The sequence below is a fragment of the Melopsittacus undulatus genome, chromosome 3 (assembly GCF_012275295.1).
Source record: "Melopsittacus undulatus isolate bMelUnd1 chromosome 3, bMelUnd1.mat.Z, whole genome shotgun sequence".
NCBI classification, from domain to species: domain Eukaryota; kingdom Metazoa; phylum Chordata; class Aves; order Psittaciformes; family Psittaculidae; genus Melopsittacus; species Melopsittacus undulatus.
Genome location: NC_047529.1, coordinates 110390631 through 110399699, shown reverse-complemented (window position 1 = coordinate 110399699; position 9069 = coordinate 110390631). Strand labels below are relative to the sequence as shown.

Sequence of the window (9069 nt, the reverse complement as noted above, 5' to 3'; positions counted from 1 at the left end):
AGCTTTCTGTCATTCTTTGCTGTTGGGAAGGGAGGATAATAGCAATTACGGTTTCTCCATTTAGTTTTCCTGAGCAGTTGCAATTCTTAGCTGTAGACACAAAAAATACATATTGCAAGGTCAGCAACAGTTTATGACTTAGCTAAACTGAACAGTAAACTGAGATAAGAACCATAAGTAGAAATGAATTTCAGGCAGAAGGGTAGTCTTCACTGAGCTGCAGAAAAGAAATGAGAGCTAATCAGTGCTGTGTAGCCAAGCTTTGCAGAGGAAGTAAGGCTTTCCTCTGCTTTGAACAGAATAGGCAGAGAATGTACCCTCACTAACTTCCTCACTTTTAATCCCTGTCTATGTCACAAATTGACAAAATGTTTAAGAAATTTTTGTTATATTAAGTGCTAAATAGGGTAGAAATTCTGTATTCAAGGGTCTGTGTCAGATTTTCCTGCCCTGGTTGTCATCAGTGTCTAAACTGCTCTGTAAAGAGGGAGAGGAATGTGACTGGTCTGACTTTGAAAGTTGTTTAGGTGTGTAATGCTCAGAAGTTTGAGTTTCTTTAGCTCTGGCCACACCATGAACTTGCTGGTTATTCATTTTCTGTTTATCTATTCTGTAAGTAAAGAGGGAGATCAGAATTTTAGTCTGTAAAGTAATGTTGAAGCATGAGTACAGAAATCAGATTGCCAAGCAACCTCTCGCTTGTTATTTCAGAACTTCCATGTTCTGAAGTTGGCTTTTCAAGGCAATTTACATAAGCAATTTGATAAATAGTTTCACTCATCTCGAGGGGAGGTGTAAGTGCTCTTGCTTTAAGCATTATTGAGGAGATGAATCAGGTCAAGGTGACCTGTTGTCTGGATCAGTACAGGTCTATGATGTTGTCTTGGAGCATGGCTGGAAATAGTATTATGCAGCTTAGTAAGAAAATACGCCACACAGCAGCTTTGGAATCAAATCTGGCCTTCAAACTACAGCAGTACTCTTAGAGCTCTTTGTGATCTCAACATAGGAAACAAAAAACCCTGTCCTTAGATTCCCGGTAGAAATGTCAACATTAGAGATTCCAACTGGAAACCTCTACCTTTTTAAGCACTCTACTGTTGCCTGCTAAAGAATGATGAATAATGAAAAATGGGTAAGATAGGGTGGTGTTTTCTCCTTTTAACAGATCTCCTTTGTGTTCACAACTGTGATGCCACACAGTCATTTTGAAGTTGCTGTTGGCCAAAGTTTTGAAGTTAGGGTAACATATGAGTGAGAATGGTTTCCCAGTGGTTGTATATATGATACAAATGGTGTGGATTTAGTCCTGTGTTCATTGAATGGGTAAAATTCTACACTGTTATGCAGTTTCTGGTAAACTTGCATCTTCTTTCATATCAACAAATTAATTGCTTAGAGGGAATGCTGTGGTAGTTTTTAGTACACTTGTGATACTTCTAATGTATTTTAGACTTTTAATATTGAAGACAAAAGATTTTGAAATAGAACATTGGTCTTGGTCTAGTGCTCACTGAAGTTTGCAGATATATTAACATTATTACTATTATTTTCAGTATAAAACATCCAAAAGTTGCTATTCTAACTGTTTGGGTTTTTTTTAGACTGAAATCCTTCTGTTACCTGTGAGTAACAATTGGAGATGCTCTCTACCTTTCAAACTCAGGTGACAGAAACAGCAGTGCCTTTAATATTACTCTCATGTAGCTGTTTGTGTAAATGGTTTGAAGTTCATGCACATATAGAACTGAAAATAACTCCCAATTCTTTCCAAACAATAGACAAATACAGCACAAATGTATGTCATGTTGGTTGACCTGAATATTAATTTTTCATTGAATGAGGGTGATTGAAGAAATATGCCTATTCAAGAGTAAATGAATATACTTCAGGAACACTGCTGACTGGGCTATGATTTTATGACAGTGGTGATATGTTATCGCTAATGGTTCCTGACAGAAAAGTCAGTTACTAACATTTGGATATTAGGAACAATGGCTTCCCCAAAAGGGCAGTCAGGCATTGGAACAGGCTGTCCAGGGCAGCGGTGGAATCACCATCCCTGGAAATGTTCACAAACCGTGTAGATGAGGCCCTCAGTGACATGGTTTAGTGGTGGCCTTGACAGTGCTGGGGAAACGGTCAGGCTTGATGATCTTGAAGGTCCAACCTGGTTGATCCTGTGTTTCTATCTTGTGATAATGCAGGGCTATAAAGAACACTGTACTTCTTCTGTATATTCATTTTGAATAGCTAGCTCACATCACGATAATCAGTCTTTGATTATTCAGGAGTAATAGTGTTTATTACGAACCACATCTGTGGTTCTTAGATTGGTCAAGCAGGTGACTCTTTCATGAAGGTGGAAGAGGGGACCTTTTGTATCCTGTCATAGAATAGCATGGGTTGGAAGGGACATTAAATCTCATTGAGTTCCAAACCTCTGCTAGGAGCAGGAACCCCTTCCACTTAATCACGTTACTCCAAGCCCTGTCCAACCTGGCCTTAAACACTGCCAGGGATGGGGCAGCCACAGCTTCTCTGAGCAAACCTGTGTTAGGGCCTCATTGCCCTGAAAAGAATTTCTTCCTAATCTCTAATCTCAGTTTCCCCTCTGTCAGTTTAAAGCCATTGCTCCTTGTCCTATCACATGTCCTTGTCAAAATTCCCTTTCCAGATTTCTTGTACTGCCTGTGTGCTTAGATTGCTGTTAAAATCCAATCATGGAATAGCTGTGGTTGTTAAAGATTTCTGATTTTTTTTTATGGTGAATGTTGCCAAACTGTTTTCATTATCCTCTTCATTGTAGGCTTTGCTTTTACTGAGCCAGCTTTCCAAACTTATAACATAGTGAAAGGCTTATAAGAAAAGCCTTAGGAGCCTGAATATTAGTGCCATGTCGACTTTACCTAGACCCCACAAATGTCTAAATATAACAGGCTGAGGTCTGAACACTGATGCTAATGTGTTTGCACTATGTTTTGTTTGATATGTCTGTTTTTGTAAGAGAAGCAGATGTAGAATATATTTGTCTGATAGCTGAGATAATGTTAAAGCTGGAACTTTCACAACATCCTTTCTGACAGCAACGTTTGCTATAAATGGTGTTGATTTTGCATTTAGAAAAACTTGTGGATTTGCTTTCCTTGACTTTCATTTAAGTTGTTTTTTTGGAGTTAAAATTGTGCTAAATTTATACAATGAATCTCAATAGGCAGGACGTAAAGGATTACCAAGTACAGTTTCACAGAGAAGTTTTTGATAGAGTCTTTTCAACACAGCTGCTCAGAAATGTGGGGTGACCGAGAATAAAACAAAAAACTGCAACTTCATATCTGAGAATTCCTTAACCTGGTTCAGATTTTGACAGAGTTTTCATTATGAAAATTGGACAAAAAACAGAATTTCTCTCCATTTCCCCAAACACTGTTCTTGTCTTCAGTTTTCTCTTAAATTTCAAACTTAGTTTACTCATTCTCAAGGCCTGTCTTCAAAAGCATCCTTTGGATTTCTCCTAATAGGGAATTCTTTCATCCTGTGTGTGTTCTAGGTGTCTTGCTTTCTTTCCTTCTTTTTTTAAACAAATTTTGGTTTTAATTGCTTCCAAGAATACAGTGTATTTAACATTAGAATCCCAGCATGTTCAAATTGTTCCTTATACCTTAAAGATTATTTGTTAGTGAAACGGCCCCTCTCCTCCTTCAGCCACTTTAAACTCAGTAGCCCTGACCTTTTTTCCACACTCAGCCTCAAATGTTTGTTACTATATGAAAAATACTAAATGTATTCTATATATGATTTAATTGCAAATACAGGGGGAAAAAATCCCCCAGGCCCCTAAGGAGCCATGCCTTCCTGAACTAGTGTGATGCTGAAAAGTTGGTCTAATGATTTTTTTAAATACTGGGTGCCAGCTGTCAACTGATTTCAGTAGCTATAAGTAATGTAAAAGAAAACAGCACTGCAGGAACAAGACTTGTAGGAAGAGTACTAAGAGAATATGCCCCAAACTGAATCACTTTATCATTGTTTTCTGGCTTTCTGCTTGTCTACTTGATGTTTAGGAAATGGTTCCCAACTAAATTCACTGTAAAAGCTGTTTTCCAGCTCATTGCTAGATAAAATTAAATAAAGCCCCAGTTGTGCAGACTTGCATATATTTAGCATTTCTTCTAGCATTAAATATTTATGGACCAATGTCAGAAAGTTCAGTGTTGAATTTTAAATTGCTGTCTGTTTTTCTAAGAAGTTAATATTTTTAGAAAAAACAAAACAAAACCCAAACAAAACCTTACCCTCACCCCCCAAAAAAGAATGAAAACAGCAGCGTATATGGACGAGTTTGGAATATAAATGTTTAATTTTTATCATATGTTACTGAATTGTCTGGTATTTTATGTTAAGCTACTTGCTTTCATAGTACAAGCTGGCCTAACATATCACTGGGAAATGCAGTCTTTAAGTTAAGTAGGCAAAAGGTTTCTCTTAAACAGGACTTAGTTTGTAGTACTCAAAACTGATAGTCATATGCAGGTTGTCTTTATCTCCCATATGTCCAGCTTGTTTGTTTTGTTTTATTCCAGGTAGCATATATGTCTGGATAGCTTTTGGTGGTTTTGTACACCTTTCTGAGAATGCATCATGTATGTTATATACAAGCTGTATGAGTTATGAATCTGACAGAGCTTGGTCAGCTGTGTATCTGTAGAGTAAATCAGTGCTCAATTGAGTTGATTTCAGGGTGTGTTCACAGGATGTATTGCTTCAGAGGGCTTGCACTGAGCCAAAGCAGAAATAATTTATGGTTCTACCAAAACTACCAAATATTTTGGTTATAAATCATAAAGATCACAGTCTCCCAAACTGTGCCACCTCTAACAAACTTGTAGATGTATCACTCCAAAGATTATGGGGGTAGTAGTAGCCTTGTGACCATTTTGGTAGCTGCCAAAGGTAATTCTGTTCCTTTCTCTCCTCACCCTGTTGAGTATCTGTAATTTAACTTTCAGTTCACAACATTAGAGTAGGACTGAAGTAGGGAATGTGGGATTAAGCAATAGATGGACGCGCAGTAAAGAGAAATATAGTAAATAGTAGGTGGTGCTGAGCCAGTTTGGAGCATGCAGTAGAAAGGTGGAAGAATTCAAATTTAAGAGGCTGTAATGGGATTGTAAGAGATGTATAGTTGTAGTTGAGCTTGAAGAGGTAAGATTTGTTCTCATGGACAAGAAGAGCACGTGGATGGGTTTTTTTAGGAAGGAACTTTCTGCTGGGAAACTGAAGGATCCCCCCAGAATAATTGATTCTTCTAGCAGTAATACCACCATAAAGTGAGGCCTGAACAGATTATATTTGAGAATCTGAAATCTGTAACAGTAGAGTCCAATCCTCTTTCTTTTTGTCTGTACCTAGCATGCAAGGCTTTTCTTTTTATGTGGTGATAAACATATTTTTAAATAAAATTCTGTTCATTTATTTAAGCATCTTAAAAATAGCAGTAGCTTTTATCCAGCATTGTAAAAAAATTCCTTTAGTCCTGTAATGTCTAATATTGTTGTCACTTTCGTATGCAAAATATCCAGTCTTGGTTCACTTCAGTTTGTCACCACATGGATAATTAATGAATGATTAAGACCTATCTTGCTCTAATTTCCTCTATAAATTAAAATTTTGTCATTTAATAGCAGGAGTCTTCAATATGATGCTGTTTTAAATATGGCATAAAGAACAATACAGTTTTCTGATAACATCTTTGAAATAAGATCTTGGCTATCCTGGGTCTGTTGTGTGGGGTTTATTAGTTTGGGCTTTTTTAGATCTAGTACTCCAACTAATAGAACAGACTTGCTGAAAAGCAGTATCTAAAGCATTCTGGGACTTTGAATTATCCATTTTCTAGGTTGAGGAATGTAGCCTTTTTAAAGGATGTTTCTATTGTTTTCCACTTCTGTTGTCAAGAGCATACTGCTTATGTGTAACAGTGTTGTAAATGATCTGCTAAATGCCGGTTTAATGAAGTCTGATTATGTGCAATTTAAGGATTTACTTCCTCATGTTAGCTGCACTGGGGACAGTTGTACAAAAGCAAAATAGCTGTTTCTATGAGGAAGTTGGTATTGGTTCTTGGGGAGGTCTGCGTTTTCCTGTGATCCATGCTGACAAATGGTTTAAAGTCAAGGAGAGTGGAAGCCTGCAGTGTTTGGCTTTATCTTCAGCAGTGTAATGAGATTTGGTGGTGCAACCCATTAACAGCATTGCAGAGTCTAAAGTAAGTCTTTTGTCTGAGATTGGAAACAAGTTTAGAGAGGTGCTATTTCTACATGGTATAATGCACCATTGCCAGAGTCTCTTCATTGGCCCAGTAAAAGTGTATGAGGCAGACTGTAAATTCATCAGTACAGACAGGGATTGTCTTACAGAACGCAGCTGTGGCTTTGGCATTATCAGAAGGTGACAGCAATGGTGGCAAAATAGATGTGTTGGAGAGTGGGTGTTTTATTTCTGGATATACAGGGAATTACACCTAGTCTAAAAGTAATTCTCTGTTATCCACACTGCTGGACAGAAGCAAAGGAGATCAGTGTATGTGTCGCTGTGAGAACTGATGAGAGGATTAAGATAGAGATTAGAAATTTACACCTTTCAGGCTTCTCTTAAGTTCCATAAAGCAGCACATGCATCTTCCACTGAAGAACTTGACTGATCTTGTTCTAAACGCTATTTCCCCAAAACCTTTGTGATGTGACTTCATGCAAGGAAGAGGAGAACCCCTCTGTGGAAGGGGAGGATGTTTAGACAACCCATCTCTTTGCAAGAAAAGCAGTAACATATTTTCTAGTTATGGTTTTGGTTGTCTAAATTAGCTTCATTTAAATGTTTTCATTAAAGTTGACCAAAATATAGTGTGAGTTTAAGGAACTTTGAAATGTAGGAAGATAGGAGAGGATCAAATCCCCACAAGATTACTGTAACCTTTAAACATATCCCTGTTTCTTGCCCTCTTACATGTTGTAGATAATCTGTGATGCTTTGAAGGTTTGAGACGTTGTAAAGCTGCCATAAAACTCTTATGTTCTGTCTTCAAGGGTTTTTGATCGATGGATATCATAATGAACTGAGCATTGGAAAAAATCTGTTAGAAGTATTAGTGTGATTTACTGAAAATCTAACTAGCTAAGTTGCCTTGCTAAGTAAATGTACCTAAGGGTCAGGAGTAAAATCTTTGCCAAATTTTAGGTACATGGAGGTTTAGTGTAACCATGACATGCGTTTTTCCTTGACTGCTGGTAGAGTGGTAGGTGATCCCAATATTATATGGCATTATTAAAATGTTTCTATGCAGGTTTATTAAATAATTTGAATCTAAAAGGTCAGGACTTGTGGTTATTTTGCTTATTGAAGGCTAACAGCTTACTGGCTGCTTTTAAAGTTAATTAATATCTGTATCATGTATTCACTTAAAACAGCATTTTGCATTAGTAGACACTTAAGATTCAGCTGGACAAGGTGCTGTGACATCATCTAGGTCATGCTTTACCGAGGAAAGTTGGACCAGATGATCCCTTCCAAACTGAGATTCTAGGGTTGTGATTGATTGTATTTGGTTGTTTGGGACGTGAAGTCCTGACACAGTGAAGCACTGTAAGCTGAAATGCTTGTGCTGACCTGACACCCAAACTGATCTTATTAGAGTTGCTTATCATATCACCAGTGAGAATAAAAAGATTTTACATTAATTCTATAATTGACTTTCCCCAGATTTTAAGAGGCCAAAGCCTGACTCTAAATGGTATCCTCTGTTGGTAAGATCAAGATATATCTCAATAGGCATTTGGCCATAGAGAAGTAAGCAATGCGGCTCTCATCACCTCTTGGACTTCCCAGGCCGTTTCACCAGCCACTTTGGAGTAGATGAATTGAGGACAGCCTCTGTAGTAAGTGCACTGACTGGAACTGAACTTGTGGATTTGGAGCAATGTCAGGATGCAGTGGGTGTTCTGCCAGTGAATGTTCACATCTCTTTGTTTTTCCTGAATGACTGCAACTTGCATGTCATTGCTGTGTTTAGTTTTATATATATATACATATAACTATATATATATATATATGTATGTATAGAAGCAACCTAGTCTGGATCCCTCCAGAGTGGCTCTTGGTACAGGTTAGTGGATTTCTGTTTGATGGAAGAAACAATGTTTGGAAAGTAGAATAGAACTGCCTGAAGCTGAACAGAAATGGAGCTTTTTCAGAAACAGAAGTTCTGACTGGAACAGGACATTTTAAGAAGCTATGTTTCTAGCTAGAAAATGTTGAAATAATTTGTAATTGTTGAGTGGAATACCTGAAAACAGTATGAAACTTGCCATTTTTCTTTGGCTAAGAATATTCATTAATGCTTACAGAGTTGATGCAGCTACTTCTCTTGAGGGAAAAAAAGTCTTCTTTTATGGTAATACTTAAAGATCAGTGAAGTTGCATGTTCTCAAATAAGAATATAAGCATTATTTTCTGTAATTTTCTAACTTATTCTAATTTTTTTCTAAGGAACTTGGTGGTTATTTTAGGTTTTGGTACTTGTTGGATTTTTAGGGTTCCTGTCTGCCTTCTTCTCTGAAAACAGTCTGTGCTTCTCAAGAAAACTCAGGCTTGAATTTGAATGCAAATTTGGTATCATCAGCTTTCTGCAGCTGTTCTAATTCTGACATCCTCCATCTGCCTTCACAATGACAATGTCTGTGTCTGTACTGCCTTGCCTTGTATAATACTTCTTTTTGTTTTCATTAATGACTGATCTTGCTTCTTTTTTCCATGCAATCTTGAAGTCATTGATTTTATTTCTCATTTTATCTTTCCACTCTCATAGTTACTTTGCATATGAAAAATAAGTAGTCTCCAGACAGACGTGAAGCCTAAATCTCAGTATTTACTATCTATTGCAAGTTGACTTTGAGGAAATGTCTGACAGACTTATGCCTAGACATCTCTGGGCTCAGAGTTTTCCCCTGAGTGACTTGGGACAGCAGAATTGAGCAATAGCAGATTAATAAGTACTTTGGTTGCTAAGACAAG

General features: G+C 37.3%; 1 protein-coding gene across 20 annotated transcripts in view; it reads left to right on the top strand.

Annotated features, from left to right (window-relative positions):
- The window catches only part of NRXN1 (neurexin 1), a 678674-nt gene that overhangs the window by 221291 nt on the left and 448314 nt on the right, over nucleotides 1-9069 (top strand). The gene's annotated exons all lie outside the window — the stretch shown is intronic.